At 35.4% G+C, this 27,183-nt stretch overlaps 1 protein-coding gene across 6 annotated transcripts in view; it reads left to right on the forward strand.

Annotated features, from left to right (window-relative positions):
* Window positions 1–27,183, forward strand: part of THRAP3 (thyroid hormone receptor associated protein 3) — an 87,396-nt gene that overhangs the window by 1,273 nt on the left and 58,940 nt on the right. For 4 of the 6 annotated variants that reach the window (XM_074305138.1, XM_074305140.1, XM_074305141.1 and 1 more), the window contains exon 2: window positions 1,097–1,149. The gene's annotated coding sequence lies outside the window, so the exon portion shown is untranslated. Of the gene's footprint in view, window positions 1–1,036; window positions 1,150–27,183 lie in introns of those variants that run through there. The other 2 variants (XM_074305139.1, XM_074305143.1) reach the window with 2 other exon arrangements.

The following is a 27,183-nucleotide window of genomic DNA, read 5'->3' on the forward strand; positions in this document are numbered from 1 at the left end:
ATATTTTCATCAAGACTGGGCCATCTTATACTCACCTCATCTTCCTCCCAAATGTCACCTAGTGCTAAGAGCATCTCCCCATGAACCCACAGGCTTAGATTCTTTACTTCTGTTCTAGGAAAGAGTGTGTTTGACTCTTGTTCGTAGACTTGCCCCAACCTTGGCTGGGAAGGATTCCAGATGATGAAATGATAAGCCATTTATACCTTTTCCCTCTTTCTCCACTTAATCATAGATTTTGGGATTCCATTTAAAGGTGACCATGAAACCAAGGCCTAGTTGTTTTTTTTAAGCAGGAAGGCCTTCCTTGTGCCTTTCTCAGCGTGGTCCTGTCTCCTAATCTCTAGTGTGCAGGTCTTGAGTGGGTTGGTGTTTATAAATCTGAAAACTGTCCGCTTTTAACTCTAATTCTCATACATTTAGTTCAGACAACTATTCAGACCATACAGTTTTCTGACGAGCAAGTTTTCCCTCATTTACTTAATCTCTTGAAGGTGATAATGGTGTAAGTTGAATAAATCACTATTGGTGCTTGAAAGTTGGTAAGCACTAATGGGAGTTCATTGCCTGCTGTAGAGGGGAAGTTGCTAATTGCACTGAAGGGATCCTGTTGAGACTGGAAAGAACTATGAAAGAGAAAAAAAAAGATCATACATAGATGTGTTATGCCAACAAAATAGATTTCCATGGTGTGGACTTAGATTGCAGACATGCATTTTCCCCACAGTTGCTTAATTCTTTTGAGCTTGCTTTTCTGTCTTTGGCCAAAACACCAGTTATACTGTCGCCTAGAAAGCAGCATACTTTAGAGATGTACCCAAGAGCAAAAATGGCTGCTGTCAGAGAGAACTAGATTTCCTCAGTGGAGTAAAGAAATAAAGGTGGACAAGTTCTCTGCCTTGAAAAAAAAAGATTTAAGAAATCTTACACTTCACTAGGATTCTCTTTTATTTCACATTTAATATCTGAGTGAAACCTCATATTGTTAGCACCTGGAAACTGAAGGGAGGTAAAATCAATATAAGAGGTAATGATTATTTTTATTTCTGTTATCTAAAAATACCTTTTTTTCCTCCTTCATTTCAAATTGATTCAGCACCAGTGACAATCTGCAGCTTGGGAGACTGCCATCTTCTGTCAATACAACAGGTATAGTAATAGCAATTAAGAATTATCACTCTACTTACAGTATATATCTGCTTATCTTCCTGAATAGTCTCTCTTGTCCAGGTATGTGAATTTTCTTTAGGAGGGAGAGTTAATTTTCTATGTTGAAAGAAGTGGGGTTAAGAAAACCTTCAGTTTGGAGAATTTATATTGGATTGGTTGGGTATGGTGGTCTCTGTATGTAGTAGAAAAGCAAGGGGAAAAAGGGTTTCCAAATTGGACTCCGCTTCTTTAGTGAGTGCTTTCTTCAACCCTGGAAATGTAAGAAGGTCTTTTGGTTGTGTTTGCCTTTTGTCCAAATCGAATGGAAGATTTGTTAATGCAAATACTTTCAAGGATTTATTCAATTTAGCTTATTACAAGCCTCAGACATTTTTTTTTTTTTTTGACTTAGAAATACACACAGTAGTTTGTATCCTTCAAGTAGTTTTTACATATTAATCAATAGAGCAAATGGCAGAAATGCCTCCTTTTCTAATGTTGACTTTCTAGTATTTCAGAGAAAATTTTGATTTCTTAGGGAGGAATTCTCTGGATCGTACAGTGTATTGTAATGATAACAGCACTTAGTGATCCTGGGCCAGTCATTTAACCCCAATTGCCTGGGAGGGGGATGATAACCGCAGTAAACATGGAGTGCTTTATGATTTACATTTTCCTTCAATCCAGCTGTTCAAGTGTGAATACCATTATTATAGAATAGAAAAGGGGCTTTGAGAGTGAGATGATTTGATAAGGATCATATGACTGCTAATTAGCAGATTTAAGACTTAAGTACAAGTTATCTGATTCCTGAGTCCAGGACTTTTTCCACATATCTTCCCCTCCTCTTCTAATTACTGTCCAAGAGTACTCAATATGTATTGAGTTTGCTAACACTTGCTAAATGTTCCTTTTCCTCTTCTATTACATTCATGTTCTGGTCACAGCAGGAACATAGGAGTGTTTCAGCATAAGATTAGTAAGATTCTTTTAAAAAGGAGCAATATTATGTTCATATTAGTAGCTTAAGTGCTACAATGTTTTGTTCAGAGATATATGTCATGTGTATCCATTCTCGTCAGACCCTTAAAGAACCAATAACTCAAATACTCAGCTTAATGCTAGGGAATACAGCACCTATGATCCCTTATGAGTCATCAGCCTTCTGGCCCGTTTGTATTTTCATTTTTGTTCTAGAAAACATTCTTTTTGGAATTCTGAAGGACAGCCGAGCTGAGAGGGGAAAGAATTTACATTTAATTGGTAAAATGGTTTGTCTCCAAACTGAAAGGATATGAGAACCAGTAGGGTGTTCTGATTAAACTGTTCTGATGCCTTTTCTTTATGAGTGGTTTTTCTTGTTGCTTTGAGAACAATTATTGTCAGCTTTTGTTAAGTAGCAGAACAAAGAGAAATCTCTGAATGTCTGATTTTAATATGTTTGGTTTTTTTAAGAACCTTTGTAGTAAAAGTTGCTTTAAAATGTATGTGCTTTTGAAGTTCCTTTAGCCGCTTTGCCTTTAAGACTTATGCTTAGTCCTTTGTAGTGTTTATAATTCAGTTTTCTTATGAGTATTCATTTTTACTTTGTGAAAATTTGAAATCAAACAGTCTGATAACTGGTAAGGGAAAAGCTGGTCTATCTCATGGACTTTGTGGATTTCTCAATGTACTGGCATACTAATTGTTCCAGAAAATGGTGTTTATTCAAAAAGTGGACTTCTACTAACATAAATCTCTCAAGACTACGCTAGAATAGAGGCTTCCCCACCTTTTTTTGTATGTTAATTTACCCCCAAAATAGTTAATGGTTCATTATATGATAGTTGTACTGTTAATATCCTAGGGGTGGTATGATGATAAAAAAAATGAGCTACAAATGCATTAATACTTTTAAATGAATTTTATTAACTATAGCAGCAACATACATTTTGAAAAATGAGACTGTATATATCAAAACAGAGAGAAACAGACAGACATACTCAGGCCACAGAAAGTAAGTTGTTTTATTTTTTTGAGTCATAATCTTTATATTCAAAAAGATATAATACTTATAATTTAATAGTAAATTGATACTCAAGCTAAGTAAGGAAATAATAGAAGAGCACTCAGCAACTTGTGTTGAGTACATATCACATGGAGCAGAATAACAACATCTTTGAATATAGAAAGAGCCATTATCATTTACTTTTTGGAAGCAATGACAGAAATATGTCTGAGCTAGAGAAGAGGAAATGTTTTGATATTTGATTTATATTGACTTATATAATATATTATTAAAGGAATGATCAGTGAACTTTTCCGGAAAAACAAGCAGTTGCTACAAAGAGCCAGAAGGGTTACTAAATTGAGGAGAATGCTGTAGATCTGATTTGCTTAGATTTTAGGACAATATTTATTTCTTATGCTTTTCTTCTAGACTAGGTGGAGAGATGTATGCTAGATAGTCCCACATTTAGTTGATTTGGAGAATGAATTTCCAAATCAAAGAGTTATAATCGTTTGTTTTCATTTTGGAGGGTGCTCTTAGGGGTGTCCCCAGTCATTTTTCTTTTGCCCTGGTCTATTTGACATTTTTAGTAATGACATGATAATTGACAGATAATGTAAATTTGGAAGGGATACATGACATACTAGATGATAAGATAAAAATAAATCTTGACAGGCCAGAACATGGGATAAATCTAATAAGAGAAATTTTAATATGGATTTAAATATAGCTTTAATATGGAAATAGACATTCCCCTCTCTTTCCCCTCCCTCCCCTTCTCCCCACACTAAGACATATACCATACACTGTAGGGTTTGGGGGAAGAACCATACCAGGAGTACTCCGCTGGGGGCAGTGTGTTCCCTGGAGTTGAGATGAAGCAAAACTACATATAGAAAGTTGACCTGCAAAGTCTATATTCTGCTATTAAGGAAGGATTTTGGAGGGAGATGAGTGCTTCCCCTTCAGTCAGATGGTTAGGCAAGTTGAGAACCATGGAAAGGTATTGAGTTTATCTAAGGTTGGATTAAATAGGATGATGAAGAGGGTTAAGGCTTGATTTGCCTGATCCCAAAGGACAGAATTAGAAATCGTTGGTAGATTGTACAGAGAAGTACGTTAAGGTTTTTTGTAAGGAATAACTGCCTGAAATTAGAACTTCACAAAAGTGGGCCGTGGGTTGAGCATTGTGATATATGTGGGATATGTTGTAAAGGACATTCTTTTCTGAGCTTTGGTTGTACTGAGTTACTGTCTAACTGAAATAGTATCATTCTGGTAGTAGTTTCTAATTCTATTAACTGATCACTCTTTCAGGATTAAGATAATCCATGAGAAAAATGGGAGGGGGAAGAAAATGTGAAAGAAAGAGTTTGGAACCCACAGTAACTATGGTTGGGACTGGGACAAGAAACCTCTTCAGAGCATGCAGTTGATTTCACAGCACTGAGTGAACATTTAGGAGTTTAGAGAATAGTTTATAGAAAAATGAGAAATGGCTATAGAAATAAAACAGAGGCAGATGAAAAAGGAGTCTTAAGTGAATATATGTTAGACCTTGAAAAGATTGTTTATCCTTTGTTTTCAAAGAAGACCATGACATTAGGAAGGTGATATTGTGACTTTTGAATGAATTGGATTTAAGTGAGGTAGGACAGTGTAAAGTCATTAGCCTTCCTCTTTATTCCTGAGACTTCTGGCTTGAGTGACAAGGTAATCAGGACAAATTGCCCCCACTTTGAAAAGAAATATAAACACGAAGTTACATAATGTCCTTAGTCGGAGGAGCAATATTTTACCAAAGCTATATTAATCTGCTTTAAGATCACTTAACACACCCTCCTTGGGCTTCTGGCATGTTCCAGAGTATTTATAATTAGAAGAGGTGACCATTTGCTTTGATATAACTAGGTGATTAAGAGTTATCAAACAGATATGCAACCTGTAGCACTCTGAAACAGATTAAAATACAATTGGGAAATATTTAGTAAAATAAAAGTAAAACATAGGTTACATCACATTTCAAAACTAAATTATGCCCAATGGGCACTCGTATATGTAATTTAGTGGCCCCAATTTCTATTTGAATTTGGCAACTCTGGTAAAACAAATAGCCTTGACATTGAGATGGAGAATGCCATCAGCACCCAGAGAGTGAATGTGATTGAAACAGTATTTTCACTTTTTTTGTTAGATGATTTCTCATGTTTTTTTCCCCTTTTAGTCTGATTTTTCTTGTACAACATGACAAATACCAAATTGCTTGCTCTTTTGGGCAAGGGGGAGGTAAAGTAGAAAAATTTGGTACCCAAAATCTTACAAAAATGAATGTTGAAAACTTTTAACATGTATATGGAAAAATAAAATAATAAAAAAAATTTTAAAATGAAGTATATATATAGTTAGAGAGGAAAAAGCCCAGCTTGACAAATATGGAAATACCTTTAGAAGGATTGTACATGTTTAACTTAGATTGCTTGCTGTCTTGGAGAAGAAGAAGGTAAGAGAAGGAGGGATAGAAATTTGGAATGTAAAGTCTTAAAAATTAATATTGAAAACTATCTTGGCATGTATTTGGAAAAATAAAATACGATTGAGGAAAAAAACAAAGCAAAAACAAATAGCCTTGGAATCAGGAAGTCCTAAGTTTGGGCATTCTCAGCTTCATTTTCTTCATCTATAAAATGGGAATAATAGCACTTCACAGGTTTGTAGTGAAGATTAAAAAAAAAAAAAAAAAAGAATGGCATAAAATGCTATGCAAATAAAAGTCCTGTAGAAATGTTACTAATGATGCCTATGCCCTCATCCTGAGAAACAGCTCCACTTTTTTCCTTGTCTCTTTTTTCATTAGGTTCATATTTTAGTTTACATCGTGTTGTTTTTGGCTCTTCTTGGTAGACCTGTGCTCAGTAAACATTTGTTAAATGGCATTGTATTCCTCTGTATTTGCTTTTGTTGTCATGACCTTTAAAGTATTTCTTTTGCTCCTGTGCTGTTCTTACTACTTGTAGCCCCTTGTAAGCTATAGGTCCCTGTCATTTGGGCTAATTGAACCTAATCTCCATGACCTGGAGCTGCTTAGCATGACATCAGCATTGCCATCCAACATCAAAGAAGGGACTGTGCTCTATAAACAAAGCAAAATTGTGATGTCTCTAAATTTATATATTTCATGTTTCTTTGAGCTATCTTCACTCCAAATGTACACATGAACTATTTGTGCTTAATCTATGGTAGAATCTTCTCAGCTCCTGTTGGTATGATTGGTGAGTCCAGACACCCTGTACCTTGACCCCAACATAGCGATGCCATTTTGGTCCTCTTTCAGAATGAAAGACAACAACTAACCAGCATACTCACTCACTTACACATGCCCATGCACATTATGCTGATAGTATTTCAGGTAATAGGTTCATACCATCTTAGAGGTCATCTGGCCTAATCAATCAGTAACTATTGAATTAGTAAGCTTTTATGTGCTAAAGCTTTGAGGAGCTAGGGGTTCAAAAGCAAAGAAAAAACTTTACCCCAAAAAACTCATATTCTATAAGGGAAGACAACATATACACATCTTAACTTATGTACAAAACATACACGAGTACAACAGTTCTGGTGAGGGAAAATCCCATAAACTAAGGCCATCAGGAAAGGTCAAATGAAGTAGATTTTGTGTTAGGCTTTGAAGGAAACTTAAGGCTTCTGAGAGAGGTGAAGAGGAAGACAGGACATTTCTTATGGAAGATAGCTTGTACAGGGACACACAGATGAGTAATGGAATGTGTGAGAGGACTACTGAATGCATAAAGAGGAGTAGGTAACATATTCTAATTCTGGAAAAGTGTGACAGAGCCATATTATTAAGGGTTTTAAAGGGCAGAGCAGTTTCTTTTTGACGCTAGAGGTAGCAGAGAGCCACTGGCATTTATTGGGGAAGGATAGTAATGTAGTCATCCATGTGCTTTAGCAAAGTCATTGTGATGTCTGTTAGAGTGAAGGATATAGGAATTTTCTCTCTGATAGGGTTTCTTAACCTGGAATCCTTCTTTAAAAATATTTTGATTGCTATATTTCATTATAACTGGTTTCCTTTAAAATCCCATGTATTAAATGACATTTTGAGAAGGGATAATACACATAGGCATCACCAGAATACCAGTGGAGTTAATTTTAAGTATCCCTGTTTGTGATACTTTGCCAAGTAATCATCCAACTTGCCAGGACATATTAGGTGATAAAGAATTTAAAACATCTAATTCCACTTTTGTAAATGTCTAATTGTCAAATAAAATTCTTATTATATATAGCTGAAATTCACAGTGCCATCCCACACTCTCCATCCATTCTTTGGTGCTAGTTCTGTTCCCTGGAGGTACAAAGGTACAAAGAAATCTAGTATTATCGAATACTCTGCAACCTATTAGATAATCTAGATGGCCACCATATCTTTGCTGAATCTTCTTTTCCTTTAGAAGTGTCTTTTCATTTCCATTCTTGATTTCAAATCAGTTTTTCAGCATCTCTTAAAATGTAGGGCTCAAAATTAAACATATTGTTTCAGATAAATGATAGTATCCCTTTCCTTGTTTTGAATGTTGTACTTCTTGTAATCCATTACTTTTGTGACTTTTGAATCATATTATTGATTCATTGACTATTATAAAGTTTTTTCTTTTTCAAAACAATTTTAAAATAAGTTTTACATCACTGTCATTTTCCTCAGCATATTTTCCTTCTTCCTATTACATGTAACAAAAGTAGTTTTTTTTAAAGATAGAAGATAAATAGAGAAAAAAATCAGCATAACTGGGTGGTATATCAGAAATTGTGAAAATATGTGCAGTACTTAACTTCTGTCTTCTGAAATGAATGAGATGGGAATGTCTTATGGTTCTTATTCCCTGGTTTTTCAGACAAGTCTCCCTCATTCTGTATTTACCTTCTTTGCAGCTGATTTTCTTGACCTAAGTGTGGAATTTGATATTTGTCTCTACAACGTCTTATCTTCAGTTTGATTCACCATTTCTGTGTGTTGATATATTGAGACTGATTCTGTAATCTAACAAATTTGCCTTTGTGTTATTTGTAAAATTAATAGGCATGCCATTTCTGCCTTTTTTCAAGTTAAAACATTTGAGATAATGCTGAATATATATACCTTACTGGATAAGTGGTCAAAGCATATGAACAAACAGTTCTCCCAAGAAGAATTGTAAACTATAAACAACCAGATGAAAGATTGTTTTTGGCCATTAATAAAAAGAAATGCAAATAAAAACATTTGCAGTTTCATCCCACACTCAAAAGACAGAAGTCATTAGTGTTGAAGGTTAAGAAGATGGATTAGGTACATGAACACATTGATGGAACTGTGATTGATCTAAGCATTCCAGGAATGGAAATTAATGGAGATTAATTTGAAATTAAGCCAATAAAATGATTTAAATGTTCATAGCTTTTGACTCGGAGATCTCACCATGAGATCTAGAACCTAGGGAAGTAAAAGGAAGGGGGGAAAGGTCTCATGGATAAAAATATTTATAGCAGCACTTTTTTGTAATATGAATGAATTGGAAACAAAGTAGATGCCCATTGATTGGATAATGGCTATATAAAATGTGGCATGTCAATATAATGGAATATTATTGTGCAGTCATAAATGATGAATGCAGAAAAATGTGGAAGACAATGCAAACTAATGCAAAGCAAAATAAATAGGACCAGAAAAATATACTTATTACAACAGTGTGATTGGAAAGAAGAGGGACAAAATGTTGTCTCCTTTCCTTATTTGAAAAGAGGCAAGGGACTATGGTTGTGAAATAATTGCATTGGATGTAAGATTTACTTGGTATAATGCTTAGCTTTGCAGAAATGCTTCCCTTTTCTCCTTTTATATCTTATTATAAGGGATGGTCCCATAGGTAGAAGAGATATATATTTCAAAATGAAGGTGATGCAAAGACAAGGAAAAAAAAAATTTTTAATGTAAAATAAAGACAGGTCCAAGGAATGAACCCTGGGGTACTCCACAAAAGAGACAGTGATCTCTTTAAACAGAGTCAACCTGTTGTGCATCCACCTGTTCACTTATTTGCATTTTTCTCTAACCTGCATTTCTTTATCTTGTCCACCAGTGAGGTTTTATTAGTTGCCTTATTAAAATCCACTTAGGGGCAGCTAGGTGGCGCAGTGGATAGAGCACCAGCCTTGAATTCAGGAGGACCCGAGTTCAAATCTGGTCTCAGACACTTAACACTTCCTAGCTGTGTGACCCTGGGCAAGTCACTTAACCCCAGAATCCAAAACAAAAAAATCCACTTAGATTGTCAATCATTGAATTTCAGAGTTGGAATGGACCTCAAAGGCTATCTAGTGAGAAAACTAAGTCCCAAAGATATTAAGTGATTGAGACAGGATTTGAATTTGTCTTCCTAACACTGAAATCAAACTCACTGTCTGCTATTACTGCCTTTCATTCAGTCTCTTCTCAGTGAAATAGCATTTATTTAGTATTTACTATGTCTCTGGCACTGTTCTAAGCACTAGAATCGCAGGGAATAAAAAGTCTCTTTAAGGAGTTTTTATTTTAATAGGGAGAAAGCACCTATTTATCTAGGTTTATATAAGATACATTCAAAGTAGATTTCATGTAACCATAGAGGGAAAGGAACTTGCAGTTGGAAAGACTGAGAAAGGCTTGAAAGTTGTAGTAAAATGACATTTAAGTTGATTTTTAAAGGAGGTTCAGGAAAGAAGTGGAAGTGAGAGTGTTCCAGGCTTGGCTTAGGAGAGAAGAAGGGAAGGCAGCCATTTCAAAATCATGGAGCCAGGATTTGGAGTTTCCTGGGAGATGAGTGTCCTACTTTAGAAATAGCAAATATACTGTGAAGTACTTGATTACTCTGATCAATATGGCAATTCAAGACAATTCCAAAGGACTCATGGGAAAAAATGCTGTTCTCTTCTAGAGAGAAAACAGATTAAACTGAGTGAAAATTGAAGTATAATTTTCTGTCTTTATTTTTCTTGCTTTAGAAAATAGCTAATATCAAAATGTTTTGTATAACTTCATATGTATAATTTTTATTTTGCTTGCCTTCTCAATAGTTGGAGATGGGATGAGAGGGAGAGGTTTTGGAATTGAAAATTTAAAAAGAACATGCTAAAAATAAATAATTTGGGGATAATAACTTCAGGTAAGCTTATGTAGCTGGATTGAAGTGTGTGTGTGTGTGTGTGTGTGTGTGTGTGTGTGTGTGTGTGTGTGTGTGTGTGGAGTTGGTTGAGTAGAGAAAATTACTTTGGAGGCATTGAAGTGATGAGACACTTAAGGCAGAGAGACAAGTTAAAAGGTGGTTGGAAATAACGTAGCGGAAAATTGATAAAAGCTTGAATCTAAAGTAGTCATTTTGAGTGGAGAAGGGAGATATTGAAAACAGAAATGACAAGATTTAGTAACAGACTGAACATGTGGGATGTAGGAGAATGTAAAGTAGAGGATAATCCTGAAATTTTGAACCTGAGATAATGGAAGGATGATGATACCTTTAACAGAAATGGGGATATTTGGGAGAGGGGAAAGTTTAAATAGAAATATGGGAATTCAGTTGTAGACTTGTTGAGTTAAGGATATCTAGGAGTCATCTAGTTTGCATTATGCAATCAGGATTGAAAGTAATAAATGGGAAGAGAGATCTGACTGAATCTGGATTTGTAGATTTAGGAGTCATTTCCATAGAGATGATAATTAAACCCCTGGAAGCTGATGAGGTTACAAAAAGAGTAAATATTTTCAAAGTAGTTTGTTTTTATAGTTTTATTATGTAAATTGTTCTGGTTTTGTTCACTTTAGTTGAATAAAAATACTTGTAAATCTTTTCAGGTTTTTCTGAAGCAACCCCTTTCATCCTTTCTTAGAAATCTTTATAATCTTATATCCACTGCATTATACTGTAGTATAATTTTTTCAGCTATTACATAGTTGATGGACACTTCCTTAATTTCCAGTTTTTAGCAGCCACAAAAGAGTTTCCCAAACGTTTTTGTATATTTGAGTCTCATTATTCATTGAAGATTTGGTAATTAGGAGATCATTGGCATCTTTGGGGAGAGCAGTTTCATTTCAGTGATGAGTTCAAGTGCCAGATTATAAATGATTGAGGAGTGGCTGAAAAGGGAGGAAGGGAAGGCAGTGAATGGGGACAACTATATTTTTTTCTTTCTTTTTTTTTTTTTTTTTAATTAAAACTTTTTATTTACAAAGCATATGCATGGGTAATTTTTCCAATATTGCAAAACCTTTTATTCCAAATTTTTCCCTTCCTTCCCCCTTTCCTAGCTGGCAGGTGGTCCAATACATGTTAAATATGTTGAAATACATTTTAAATCCAATATATGTATACATATTTATACGTATCTTGTTGCACAAGAAAAATCAGATCAAGAAGGAAGAAAAATGCAAACAAATAACAGAAAGAGTGAAAATGCTATGTTGTGTTCCCCACTTAGTTCCCATAGTCTTCTCTCTGGGTATAGATAGCTCTCTTTGTCACTGAACAGATAGAACTGGTTTGAATCTTCTTGTTGAAGAGAAGCCATATCCATCAGAATTGATTGTTGTATAGTCTTGGGACAACAGTATTTCAAGGAATTGGCAGAGATGACAACTATCCTGTGTGACTCCTATGTCCTTTCACAGTATGCCATAGAATATATCAGATCATCAAGAATGTATATTCCCAAGACACCTAACTTTTCATTTGAGTTTCAGGGAGCCTCTAGCAAGTGTTTTGGTCTATTTAATCTGTTTCTGGTGAATTAATGGAATGAAGTAGAGGGTTATGGTTGGAGTCAGAAAGATCTGTATTTGAAACTTGTCTCACCCACTTGTGTGACCCATTTTCTCAGCTGTAAAAAGGGATAACAGCATTTACTTCCCAAGGTCTCTGTATTAAATGAATGACAGTGTACCTAAATCTCTTAGCATACCTTTAAAATATTAAATAAATGTGAGCTGTAGTTTTTCCTGTTTTCCTTTGCCAGTCTCACTTTTTAAAGGAATTAACTAGATGTCCTTTTATAAATCCCCAGAAGAATTCCTGTTTTGTTGTTTTTGTGAGTGTGAATACATTTTTGAACTGTGACAGCAGCTATAGATCAGTGGTGAAAGTAGTGTTAAGTTCTCTTGGAGGTTTACCTATGAAAATGCTCCACTATTGCTAGAGAGGTTATCTGTTTGGGAAAGTTTCAGTCTTGTGAGAGTTTCTGATTTGGAAGGTGGTGGGAACCATTTCTTAAGGAATTGAAGAATTAAGAGGTTGCTGATCCCAGTCTGGATAACTAACTAAAGATAGTTATTTGCAGAGTAGCTCTTTTGCTTAGTTGCAGATACTTTGTATAGTCTTGTACCTTTGTAAATAGTATTACTTCCTCTTCCTTTGTTTCAAACCAGTTCTCAGAGTTGTTACTAATAACATGCTCATGTTTTGCTTGTCAGCAAGTAAAATCAGTTATTTTCACCATGCAGGCCTAGGAGAAATACTTAAAACTGGAATATCAGTTTAGATTGCTGTTTTGAATAAGGAGGGTGACTCATAGCCATTTGGAACCAATTGGTTTATTTCATTCCTTTTCTCTACTAATTCTGGTGGTAGAATTAGTTATTATGAAAGATACTCCTAGCTTTTAGGGAATTATTTATATAGAAAGTTGCTTGAGGAATGGTTGTCCTTAATTGTGCTGCTGTGTTCCTCAAAAAAGTTTTCAATCAAATTATGTCCCTTATTGCATCTCAGAACATGCAGTCTGACACTTAGAGGTTTGCATTTACTATAGAATAATTATGTACCAGTATATGAGCTAAATTTGTAGTGGATATCTAGAAGCCATGATTAACACAGAAAAGTTTGGTAGGGAAACTTCAATCATGAATGACACTTTGTAGAGTTAAGATTTTTGCTCAAAACTTTTCCAGGCAAAATACATACATATACTCTCCACATATGTATACATGCATACTTCAAGCTCTATAGTTTAATCTGATTTGTCTGAAACAACAGAAAGAGAATAAGACAACTTTGAGACACCTGTGAAGTACAAATTTCCAATTCTATTTGGAAAAAATAGGAGAATCTTATGCACAGGTGTCCCAAAGAAAAGTTTGTGATAATCCATATTGTACTTTCTAGGAGTGTTACATCCTGTTTTTTCTACTGGTGAGTCACAAGATTTTAGAATATCAGAATTTAAGAGACCATCCTACAATAGTCCTGGGACTGAAATCCAGGCCTTCTGATTCCTAGTTCTGTGGCCTTTTCATTATGGGATCCAATGGTGCATTTTTTTTTTCCCCGTTGAAATCTGGACAGGGTTGAACTTTTTTTCCTTTCAGCAGTGATTCTCAGTTTCTTCTCTAGCCTCAGTTGTGCACAACAAAGTTAGGAAACTGATAGTTTGTTTCACAGAAAAGGTTAAGGACTATTTTTGACTGTCATCATTTATGTATTATTGTCTTTTTTGTTTCAAGCAATCAGGTTTGTTTTACCTTTCAACCTACTGTGGCTACCTTTTTTTGAAGATGCTTATCCAGGGGATACTTATTTAGAGTTTCCTGAAATACATTATAGCAACATTCTGTCACATCTTGGGAAATTTGTAACTTATCTGGGACAAGCTAGCATTTAAGGTTTGATAGCATTGACTTGTATGAACTCCTCCCTTTTGTGACATTACTCCTTTGGACTGGTCTCCTTAAAAATTGTTTCAGCTAATTGTGAAAATAACTAAAAATTTTAACTGACATCAAAGCTCAGGCACTTTATCTATAGATGATTGATGTCAAACTAATGTTTGTTTCTTGAGCACTACTCCCATTATCTAGTACCCTGTATAAAAGAGATTTATCCTTTTTTTTTTTTTTTCCTTTTCTTTTTTTCCTGGAGTTTGCATGACTAAACCCTATCTTTCCTTCCTGTTCAATAGTTTTGTGCTCTGATATAACCCTGTACAAAAACCCTGTATATGAGATACAAGAAAGATATTGATGTAATTTGAAACCACAGTTTCCAGGAAATGAAAAACGAGATTGCTGAATCAGAGAATGTGGCTTTTATTAGTTGTTGCAGAAGGGAACAGTTGGTTTTGATCCCAAGTGGAAAATCAGTTTCAAATAAATTTGCAAGCCTACACAATTCTTAGTAATCACATTTGTAGTTCTTCCAATTTGTGGTTATATTATTCTGTTTCTTTTTAGTTATGTTTATGGGCAAAATTTTGTGTCTGGTGAAATAATGCTCTTTGTAAAAGCTCAAAATGTGATGCATTTTATGAAGAAAATCATTCATGAAACATATAAGTAGCTTAGTAATTGAGAGCTTTGTGGGAGAAAGATTTGCTACTATTATTTTCTCTAAGCCACAGTCAACTGCCATAGAATTGTCAGGTGTTTTGGGAATTTGGGAGAACAAAACAATTTGGATAGGAAATCCTCTTTATTTTCCCAAATCTATTGTTGTAATGGCCTTTAATGATATTAGATCAGAGTAGTAATGTCATTAAAAAAAAAAGTTTGATCAGCATGTTAGCTCTAGTAGGTACTAGGTGCCTCTCTGTACCTTTCTTCTAAAAATAAAAACTAATCCAAATATATCTCAGATATGTCCAACTTTGTTGATGGTCCTTGAAGCTCAACATATTTCAGCTGAAACACCTCATTTCATCTCTTCAACTTGACATAAATTGTCAATAACATGACATCCCTTTCAGTTCTAAAGTTCGTGATTCTTTTCTTATTTTTGAACTTCCAAGCTTTGGTGTTTTTCTTCATGTTTATTTATATGCATTTATTGGCCAAACCCTATCAGGTCTTTTTAGTAATGAGACAATTCTTTATTGTTTGCAATGTATTTGGCTATGTCCTCTTATCTATCCTCCATCATCATGGCTGTCATTATAGTCTGGACTCTTAGTGCCTCATGTGTGTACTAAGTCTTCTAATTTTACGATCTGTGCATCATTACCTGATTCATGTGTATAAAAAGTTAATTTTACATTGTAATTTCCCTGCTAAGAGAAAACGGATGGCTTCTGGAGTTTGCATGACTATGCCATTGCCCATAGATGGACATAGATAAACTCTTTCGCCAATCATTCAAGATTCTCTAAGATTTGGCCTTTCCACCTACCTTTCTACCCTTATGTCCTTTCTGCTGTTATTTACTGACCAAATTAGACAGTTTACTCCAGATACACTTTTTTGAAGTTTTCCTTGCTTTTGCTTAGCTCTCTTCTCCATTTAAAATTATTTCCTAGTCTTTCTTTTCCTCCCTTCATTAGTCCAGTTCTTACTTAAAGGAACTTGGCAAGTTCTACTTTTTCTAAGGATGCCTTTCCTGATCCTGTTAAGCAGAAGAAATCTCTTCTTAATTTCCATAGCATTTTATGTGTTTCTTTCAGTGGTATTTCCACAATCTATTTTATATTCTAGTTACTTGTCTATCTCCCTTACAAGGATAGAAGCTTCCTGAGGTCAGAAACCATGTCCTTTTCATCTTTATATCTCAGACATTTGGGAGTGAGTAAGAATTTATTAGATACTTAACTGTATCAGGAACTACAGAAGGTGTAAGGGATATAAAACAAAAATGATGTAGTCTTTGCTCTTAAGGAGTTTACATTCTGTCAAGGGAGATAGTTACCTGTTTAATACATGTGGACAGTGTTAATCAACAAGCATTTATTAAGTACTTAGTTACATGTTGTTTGGGACAAGAAGACCTACCCAAATTGACTACTCAGAGATCATTCATAGAAAGCAGAATTATTTATTAGAATCTCGAGAAACGGACCCCATCCTGGTCTGCGAGTCAATTTCACAGCAGGATAGGGCCAGAGCCTTGAAAATGCTTACAGCTTTTATACATTTCAAACAAAGAACCTCTAAAATCCCGCCCTCTATATATTGTGATTGGTCTACTGTACCCCTAGTTGGTCCGTGGAATGTAGTAGACAAGGTGATTCTGGAGAAGCCGAAACTGAGGCCCAGTAGGCTTGATCTACTTTAGTTAACAGTTTCTGATCAATATGTGCTGTGATTTCTTTACCCTTTAACCACACAATGTTAGGCACTGTGCCAAGTCTGCCCTAAAAAAGGTTACATTTTAATGCAACAGTTGTGTAGATGTAAATAGGTGGTAAGTGGAGTGGAGATGGGAAAGATCTATTCCAGAAGGAAGGAGCTGAGTTTTGAAAGAAACAAGACACTAAAGTGAGAAGGGAGTGCATTTCAAACATATCAAGGGTAGCATAGAGTAGGGAAATGAAGTGTGAGAGTGGTCCTGGGCTATAGAGGATGTGGAGAAGAGTGGAGAGTAAGACTAAGAGTAAGACTAGAAAGGTTAAAGGGGCCTAGTTGTAAAGATATTTTGGAGAGAGGTTCTAGTTTTTAGGAGAAGGAATTTGAAAAGTTTTTGGAAGATAGTCCTTTACTCAGCTTTTCAGGAAACCAGATATCCTAAGAAGCAGATGAGTAGTATATATTCTAGGCATGGGGATAGACAGAGATGTGAGAAGAATAGCAAAAAGGCCAGTTTGATTAGAGAACATAAGAGTATGACAGGGAGATAAGTCTAGATAGAGTAAGTTAAATTTTGAAGGGCTTTAAATGCTAAGTAGAAGAGTTTATATTTGGTCCTACATAGATAATATAGTGGTGATTAGGAGCCTTTGGTATTTATTGAGCTGGGGAGTGATGCTTTAGAAATGTCACTTCATAGCTGCTTGAAGGAATGAATCTGGAAGATTAGCAGTGTCCTTTTATAGTTAGGTACTGAATGACGTTTTAGATAACAGTAACATCTAATTTTAAATAGTCCTTTACTCACAGTAACACAGATAGGGATATCGTGAATAATCATCATCTATGTTGTGCAGAAGAATATTGAACTTGAGACATTAAGATGCTCATGATCATGTAATGATCTAAATGTCTGAAGTAAGATGCTAAACTCAGGTTTTCTAACTCCAGATCCATCTTTCTAGTCATTAATCCAGACTGGTTTTAAACTAACTCCTTATATATTACTGGAAGAAATGGTGGATAGAACTGCAAAAAGGTTGTTGCTTGGATGTTAATGAAGTCTTTTTAATGATCATTTCCACACACTTCTAAATTGTGAATAGTCTGTTGCTTAACATTTTTGTCTAACGATTTTTGGCAGAGATAGAATTGGAAGTATTTAATATTAGGGTCCGACTTTCAGTTGTATAAGGCAGAAATTTAACCTATAAGTTTCTAAGACTAGGATCTAACTGCAGTAGGGAGAGACTTTGTCTTAAAATTTGTTTGAACCTGGTCTTGGGGGCATCTAGATTTTAAGTTTCTATCTTCCTCATTTGCAAGTACTGATATTCTTTATCAAATATGTGTTTGGTTTAATGCTAATTTGATTCCTCAATCTATTCAGAACTAACTGCAGCCTGCTAGAGGATCTTTATTGCCACATTGTTGTTTTTACTAGCTAAGTGATTAGATGACTGATAAAAGCATCAATTAACTGTAGTGGTTTTAGTCAAAGATATTCTCTACCACTGATTCTTTTGTCTGGAGAAGAAATCCTAGTCAGTAAAAGTATTTGATAAGACCAGAATTGCTGCTTTTCATTTTGGTAATTTACATTTCATTTCATTATCCTTTGTAGTTCTACTGGTATCCAAATTGACAGTCTTTCATCAGTGATTATGACCCTTGGTAATACTTTACTGGTTGGAGCCTTATCTTTGGGCAACCTTCAGCTGTTCTTCTGCTGACTTCCCTTTATTCCTAAAACATTTATCCATAATGGGAAATGATCAGTTCTATGGTAAGACTCACTACCTCTGCTCCAATGATTACCTTGCAGGTTAGTAATTTACAACTAAAATAAAGTTGTTAAGTGCTGCCTTTTATCAGTGGACCATCTTTTTACTGTCTTCTTCACACCTTATTAGTGAGTTATGTATGTTCAAGTTCTAGTGATAAAGTTCCTGTTTCTCCTGAGTAAGAGAGGGAAAGGCAGATTGTTTATATTGCCCTAACAAATGTAACCTTTTCTTGACTAATGGAAATTTTCATATCCTTTGGCTTTTGTTGGAAATGCTTTTTGGGTTTTCAGCCAACTTTCTTCCATAGGTAACATTATTTAGCTGTTGAAGAGCTTTGTAAATAAGATTCAAAGACTGTGTTGGGAAAACTTGTAATCTTTTTAGGATGAAGAACATTGTCTTAAGAAATCCATGGTAATCACCCTGTTCCTGGTATTTCACTAAAGCTATACCAGCTTTTGTACTTATAATAACATCACTGAAAGATATAGTCAGGCTTTGTGTTAAGGTAAGCTATCTTAAGCTGTCTTCGTCATTTCAAAATCTCTTAACATTGTTTCCTATTTTCTCCTCCTTTCTCCCAATTTCTGACTAAGGTGGCTCTTCTTGCCAAAAGCTGACCCATCTTGTGTATTAGAACTGTTTCCTCCCATATTTTCTAGGAGATTGCATCCTCAGTCATCCTCTTTCCCAGCCTTCCTCTCTCCACCTATCTTTCCACTCTTCCTCAAAAATCTTCAGCCTCTCTTGGCAACTGATTCCTTTCCTATTGCTTTCAAAACATATTCTCCCATCCTTTAAAAAAAAAAAAAAAAAACAATAGTAGCAAAAAAATCCAATTTCATTTGATTTTGTCTTCTCAAATTGTCATCCTGTAACTCATTTTTTTTAAGCTGGACTCCTAGAAAAAGCTATATATAATCTATATATAGAGGGATGGGGTACCTCTCTCACTTACTCCCTTTTTAGCCCTTTGCAGTCTTGATTTCTGACCTGATCATTCAATTGAAGTTGCTTTCTTCAGCATTATCAGTAATCTCTTAATTGCCAAAATTGATAGCCTTTTTCTCACTCCTCAGCCTTTATAATCTGTGCCCTGCATTTGACTCCATTGACCACCTTTTTCTTCTATATACTCTTACCTCTCTAGGTTTTCATAATAGTCTCCCTCTCTGTTTTAACTGGATTTCTTCAGTCTCCTTTACTGGTTTATCCATATCACACACCCTAAATATATGTGTTCCTCCTGATTCATTTCTAGGCTCTTTTCTCTCTACACTCTTTTGGTACTCTTGATGAGGTACTAGGGAACCTCAAAATGATAAGGTAACTTGAACCAAATCATGAGGTAAATACCTAATAATGAGGTATATACCTCAATAGGATTAAGTGAGGTCTAGTGGCAGGATTTGGGGTACAGGGAGTCACATGGAGCTCCCCTGCAACCCCCTTAGGATTCAGCGCAAGGATACAAAGTTAAATCAGGTCTAGTGGCGGCGAGAGTCCCCTGTAAATGAATTTACAGGCCCGAAAACATAGATGGGTAAAAGATGTTTATTGCAGGGTTTGGAAGCAAGGTTAAAGTCTGGTTAGTAAAAGGCCGTTTCGGCAGGGACAGAGAATCTCTGATGCAAGCATCTTAGCTAGCATCTTTCAAATCTCTGAACCAAAGATGATTCTAGCTTTGCTCTTTTTATCTGCTTGAAGAAGTAATGGGTGGAGCTCAGGTTAATTCCTTGAAGGCCAGATTTTTGGCTGGCTTAATCCAAGCTAGCTCAGATCCAGTGGGGGGGGCTGGATACAGCCCAAACTAGTTCTGACCAGAACTTGTATCAAAGGGGGCTGAAAACCCAAACCAATTGGGGGCTGGGTACAGCCCAAACTGGATCAGATACAGATCTTTTCCTTTAGGAATATATTGTCCCAAAGGTAGATCAGACAAGGAATCTTAAAGGGGCTACGCCCACTACACTCTCATTTACTTCTGTACTTTTAACTGTCATTTCTAAGGAGTTGCCAACCAGTTGCTTACTGGGACATTTCAAACAGGATATCCTAGAAATGTCTCAAACTCAAAATCTCTAGAACTGAATTATCTTTCCTTGCTAATCAGTCCTTCCAAAAGTTCCTGGTTTGTCACCATGCTTCCAGTCTCCAAGGTTTATAAATGCACATTAACTTGGACACTTCACTTTCTTTTATCTCACAGATCATCACTTGCCAAATCTTAATATTTCTATCTTCACAGCATCTATGATATTTAGTCTCTTCTCTCCACTTACATAGTTCTCACCTTAGTCTTGAACCTTATCACTTCTTACTTAGATTATTGTGACAAACTTCTAATTGGTCTCATTCCAGAGCATTCAAAATTGTCAAAGCATTTAATCAAGCTTTTTCATTAATCAACTTGGAAGAACTCCCACTTTATAGTACACTCCCTCCGAAATTCCCTTGCAATTTAACTACTTTGTATATATTTGTATTTGTAAAATTTTATGTTATATGTGTATTTTACATATACTTATTGTTTTCCTTATGTGAGGAGCAGGGTTCATTTCAGTCTTTGTAACTTGTATCTTTGGTAGCTAAGCTATAGTGCCCAGCCTATAGAATAGGTATAGAAAGTTGGTTTTTTTTGTTTGTTTTTTTTTAAAGGAGAGGCTTCTTGGTGTTACATAATGAATGCTGAAAACAAAATCTTTAGCATTGCTCTTTACTTGGATGACTACAGAGTTGTTCCTTTACCTCTTTTGGCCTATTGCCCTTGTGGTAAAGTTAGATCATGGAGGTGATTTCTAGCTTGAAATCTTATAATACTTAAAGTCATTTACAAAACTATACTGGGTAAATTCAATTCTAGAGTCATACTATGAATTTTGTTCCTTAGTCTATTGAACATTATGAAATATTAATGACCAATGAACTTAGCTTTCAGTTCCATTTATTTTACTTTATTTTTTCATATTCATGGTTATGAGAAAGACTTGTTTTTAATATTCATAGTTATAAAAAGACTTGTTTTTGATCAAGGCACGCATTTTTCACATTCATCAAAAAAGTGACAAAGAAAAAATTAAGGTAGTATGGCCAATCTAAAAAGAGATTTTTGTTTTGTTTTGCTTTTTGGCTGTCAGTTGGATTAAGTGACTTGCCCAGGGTCACACATAAGAAGTGTTAAGTCTCTGAGACCAAATTTGAACTCTGGTCCTCCTGACTTCAAGGTCAGGAGGTGCTCTATCCACCATCTAGCTTCCTCTAAAAAGAGACTCCTTCTTCCCTTCCTTCCCTCCCTCCCCTCCCTCCCTGACTTGCCCAGGGTCACACAGCTAGGAAGTGTTAAGTGTCTGACATCAGATTTGAACTCTGGTCCTCCTGAATTCAGGGCTGGTGCTCTATCCACTTCGCCACCTAGCTGCCCCCAAAAAGGGACTTTTAAAATAGCATTTCACCTACTAATTTCTGAGAAGGGGAAATTTGCTTTCTTTAGAACTATTGGAAGAAAATAGAAGCCTTCAAATTCATCCTTTTATTTTTATTGGTGAGGAAACAGTTCTAGAAAAATTATTTAGCTAATGCTTGTTCTACTGAGGGTGCAAAAGGTAGGAGAGAACAATCATAGTACATCTCTCAAAGTATTAGAGAACTTCTAGAAGTTCTTGTGATCTTCCAAGTTGATTAATAAAAAAGCTTTATTAAGTACTTGAGATCTCATTCTAATGCAATGAGGGTGGTAGGAGCTATATAATCATATTTGAAAGGATTCAGTTATAGCCTAGAAGTCAAAACCTGAAGCTCCTTAGGGCTTTAGCCCATCATCTTCACCAAGGAACTTACTTGTAAAAAGTGACTCCCAGTTCATGGAAGTGGTGTGAGTGGGAGGCAGAACAAGTAGAAGGAGCGACCCTGAGAATTAGAACAGCTCTTTGTTCTTGCCTGTGGGCTTTGGATGGGATTAATCTGCCTGAGTGACTAAGGACATGGTGGGCAAAGGCTTCAAGAAGGAAAAGGTTCTTGATTTTTAAAAAAAGAAAGAGGAAAAAAAAAGTACTTTCTTATTTTGAAAATTGAGTTGCCAAAAGATTTTGAGGTCAGGAAACTGAAAGTACAATAGTTATTATCTAAAATTAAATGAACAAACAAGAAGGTTGGAGAAATGGCTGTTATGGGGAGAACTCAAGTTGTTGAAAGTTTAGCTCTTAACTATTTCCCTAAAGCACAAAATATTGCCTTTGAGAAGGGAGACAGGTGTTTTAAATTTAAACACCATAGTCAAAGCCAAAAAAGGACTTTAAATGCAACTATTGCTTTGGGGACAAGAATATATAAAACTCCTTCAAAGTAATACCACTGGGAAAGAAGATGAAGATTAAAGATACATTAGTAAAGAGTAAATACCCCAGTGGCTTAAAAGAAAGCACAAGAAAATAAGCAAGTCTCAACAGAAAATATGTAAGGTCTGATTCTTTTCAGTCAAGAAATAATACATTAAAGAAGCAACCATGGTATAGTTTTAAACGCAGGTTTAGAATGTGGTGCCCTAAGTTTAAGCATTAGTTTGTCCATCACTTAGCAGTGTGATCTTTGGCAGCATGCTTCAGTTCCTTCATTGGTAAAAGAAGTAGCACAGAGGATCTTCAATTCTAGAAGAGTTTATTCTCTTCCTGCACTGAAATGCTGTGTTGAGTGCTCCTGACCAGATCCTGTTCCCACTGTTTATTGGCCTCTCCCTCTGTTTCTTTGAGCCAGTCTGGACTAAAAAATGATAGATTTCTCTCTTCTTCCCTCCATTTCCCAATCCATAATTGTTCTGATGTGCTTTCTGGGTCTTTGTGAAAGTGACATATTGGCCTATATTTCTTGATAATCTGCCACCTTGACTCAGCTTTCAAATGGAGTTTTGTCATGGACACTTTGTTTTATTACTTCTGCATCTTTGTTATGTCACTAGTAAGTGAACCTATATTAAGCACCTACTAGATGCCAGGTCCTGTGCCAATCGCTGGGGATACGAAAAGAGGCAAAAGACAGTCCCTGCCATCCAGGAGCTCACAATCTAATGGAGGAGAGCTCAAGCATACAAATACTTAGAAATAAGCTATAGGCAAAAGATACACCACAGCTGGGTGGTGAACTATGTAGAAAGGTCTGAGCACAGATCCCAGCACCAGCTATTTCCTGGATATGTGACCCTGGCAAGTCACTTAACTGTTTGCCTCAAGTTCCTCATCTTTATGTTAGGATAGTAATAGCATTTACCTTTCAGGATTGTCTCCTTATTCTGGAGGATAGTATTTATAAGAAGTGCTTGCCACATGGTAGGACCTATTGAAATATTCTTATTTATCATATGTGACAAGAAGAAAGTGAATAAGAGAGAGAAGACATTAGAATTAAGAGGCATTGGGAAAGATTTCTGGTAGAAATAAAATTTTAGTTGAGACGAAGTCTATAAGTGGAGCTGAGAAATTCTTTCCTGGGTCTGTCAACAGGACCAAATTCCATTTCAACTTCAACACTCCAGATACTTGATCACAGCAGGGTGTTATTCTATCAAAAGTCTGTTTTATTCTACAATTTAGTGGATAGGACACTGAACCTGGAAGAAAGATGGGAGTTCAAACCTTTTTCAGACATTTACTAGGTGTGTGACCCTGACCAAGTCACTTAACTTCTATCTCAGTTTCCTACTTTATAAAATGGAATAATAATAGCCTCTACCTCCCAGGGTGGTTGTAAGAATAAATGATGTAATATTTGTAAAACATTTAATTTTGAAGTGTATATAAATACTAGTTATCTTTTTTTTTTTTTTTTTTTTTTTTTTTTTTGCACAATACTAACAACTGCATGACTTCTTTGTCCAGTAAGGTTCTGAGGGAAAGTTACATAAAGTAGAACTAGTCATTTTAATTGTAAATGGATATTATGGATCTCTGAGTAATTTGACCATTACTAACTGAATAAGCTACTAGTGGGATCTTCAGGGCACCATGAAGTGATACCTCAGAAAATTTTCTAAAATTTATTTTGCCAAGATAGAGAATGTTTTTGTCTTCCTATAATCTTAGATGAAAGAAACCAATAAGTTAAGAAGCAAGCTAAGTATTTGGTTTATATCCAAAGAGACACTGCCCTATTCTAAGCCTAGAAATGTATAGTCATTTCAATCCACGTGGTTGAAAATTGTTCTGTATTCTGTCAGTGTGAGGAATAAATTTGAATAAAGCCCATAAATACATTCTATCAAGTTTTGCCATGGGAGATTGTAATTTTATTTCACTTTGGTTCATTTTAAAGATTATTTTTAAAAAGCTACAAAATAAAAAGGATTAGATGAAAGCAAATTACCAAAAAAGCAGTTTCTTTCCAGTTAAATTTAAATTGCTAGTCTAATACCTCTCTTTCAGTAAAGAAATGGAGTGAGAGCACTTGCAAACCTATTGGTCTTCACAAAAAGGACTACCTCATTAGAGAATGAAAAGTTGAAAGTGAGTGGGAGGTAATATCAAGAGGTTTGGGGATGAAGAGGAAGATACTGTCCTAATGACCTTAATTTCCTCAGTAAAGGAAATTGTGATATTCTTAGTTGAAACTTGAAGGTAGAGGAGATATGGAAGGGTTAAAGGAAAAGAGAAGCTTTGTAATAGCTTCTGTGGGGAGTGAGGTAAAGAAACAGAGACATACAAGGATTGTTACAGTGAGGACCTACTCAGACAAGATTTGTTTGTATGAGAGCAGATAGAGTAATCTAGGGCTGTTTGGGAAGAGGTGAGTATTGGGTGGGAAGGATCCAAAGGTAGATGAAAGTGTTATTGAATTGATTGATTGCTTTACAGGATTCAGTATATTGGGACAGTTGGAATAGATAAGGGGTTATGATCTGTAGAGAAATAGCAATCAAGGAAATGGAAAACTGATAGGTAATGATTGTCCTGTATCTGGGGTAGAAATGTTCTGTGGAGATGAGAGTTTCACAGATGTTTTCATCTTGCAGAATGGAGATGATGAAGATTAGGAAAGTAGCTGGATGGGAAATGGTGAGGAAAATCCTCTGGCCAATAGAATTTCTTGACCTACCATTAATGGCAGCAGAAAGGGAGGAAGTCTAGGAGACCCAGGTGTGAAATGCTTGAGAAAGAAGAATGGAAAATGCTAAACTACCTCCAAGACTCAAAGTTTGAAATTAAAGGAGGAAGGAGTGAATAATAATGTCAGAGGAAAAGTTTAGAAATGAGAGGAAGGGATATTTTGACTCTGTAGGATTATTGTGTGTATATGAAGAAGTATATGTAAAGGGGCTGCTGAGTGAGTCAAGGAATAGATAGTGCCTGGTGAATATGGTCACATATAGAATGTCTTTTGGGGAAAGTCAGATAATGTGAGAACAAATAATATGAGAGGAAGAAGTTTAGAATGAATTTTGTCATTATTGTATTTCCACAGGGTACATTGTAAAATATGGTTGGGGTGGTTGTACATGGGTTCAGGATGGGGATAAGAAAGAAAAGTGGGGATTGGGAACAGTTTGATATTATATGGCCAGTGATTGAAGTTAGTTTGGAGATAGAAGAAAAATAACAGGTGGTAGGAATTTATTAAACTCTTGGACTAACTGATCTTGTCCTTTGATTTTCCTTTCATATTTGTCCATAATGTTCGTTTTATCTTGATTTTAACATAATTGGTGTAGTTGGAAGGATTTAGAGCATCATGGGATTAGCCTAGTGCTGGACATGTACTTCTCCTTAATTAATGCTTATTAAGTGATTGATATCATTCACTTCTGTTTTCTCTTTTCCCTTCCCTCTCCCATTACTCATATCCTTGACTGGAGAAACTGTTCAGTATCCATTTTCTCAGGAACCTTAAAATTATCCCTGTCTATAGTGAACTTTTCAGTGCTGGTTCCCTGAGTAGTTAATTCCTAACCACTAAAGTATTTTGACCACCGAAGGTTGGTAAAAATATAAAGTGGTATCACTGATAAGTAGAAAAGATGATCTTTTCATCACTTATGGCATTCTCACTTCAGTAAATAATTCTTCCAGTGTTTTGAAAGAACTTTTTGTTCTAGCATGTTGTTATTGTTAAGTTAAAATATGTTGTATGTCTTTTGCAACTAATACACTTTGAAGGCCTTGTTGGTTATTTTAATTTTAATACTTTATAAATGTTTATTATATTTAGATACATTAGCCACCAAAAATTGTTAAAATATGAACTCTTGATCCTGCCATCCAAGGCCATCCATAATTTGAATCCAGCCTACCTTGTTAGGCTTTATTTTTAATTACTTTGGGTCCTGTTCCAATGAAAGTGTTTTTCTCTTATGATTATGCTCTCTTCTGTCTCATTTTCTTTTTGCCTACATCTACATGCTTAGAAGACTCCTCCCAAACTCTTTCATTTATTTCCCTTTTTTTTTTCCTTTTAAGCCAAACTTGCTTCTGGACAGCTTCCTCCTGCAAATTTTTCTCAAAAAAATTCTCATTCCTCAAATTTATCACTGGATGTTACCCAGACTTCTCCTTTGTACTTGTCCCCTTCTCTCTATTGTAATCATTTGTTTATTTGTCCTTCCCCTGCAATTAGATTGTAAGTATACTGTGCAGTAAAATTATTTTTTAAATAATTCAAAAAATTTAAAATTATTGCTGTCTTGTTTTTAATATCACCTTAATTTATACTTAAAAATTTCAATTAAAAAAGTATTTTCTTTTCCTCCAACTTCTTAACTTGTATCAAAAAAGAAAAAAACAATCCATTTAACAACTATTCATAGTCCAAGCAAATTCATTTTTTAGTTGTGTATTTTTTTATTTTTTGCTGAGGCAATTGGAGTTAAGTGACTTGCTCAGGGTCACATAGCTAGAAAGCAGTAAGTGTCTGAGACCAGATTTGAACTCAGGTCCACCTGAATTCAGGGCTAGTGCTCTATCTACTGAGCTACTTAGCTACCCCCTTTTAGTTGTGTATTAAAAATATTTGTCTTAGTCTGTATCTAGAGTCTATCCCTTTTCTATCAGAAGGTGGGTAACATTTCATTGTAGTTGGTCATTTGATTACAGTTCCTAAGTCTTTTAAGATTGTCTTTACATTATTGTTATTGTATAAATTCTTCTCCTGTTTCTGCTTACTTCATTCTGTACTAGTTAATACAAGTCTTTCCAGGTTTCTTT

Source organism: Sminthopsis crassicaudata, chromosome 3 (assembly GCF_048593235.1).
Source record: "Sminthopsis crassicaudata isolate SCR6 chromosome 3, ASM4859323v1, whole genome shotgun sequence".
Taxonomy (NCBI): domain Eukaryota; kingdom Metazoa; phylum Chordata; class Mammalia; order Dasyuromorphia; family Dasyuridae; genus Sminthopsis; species Sminthopsis crassicaudata.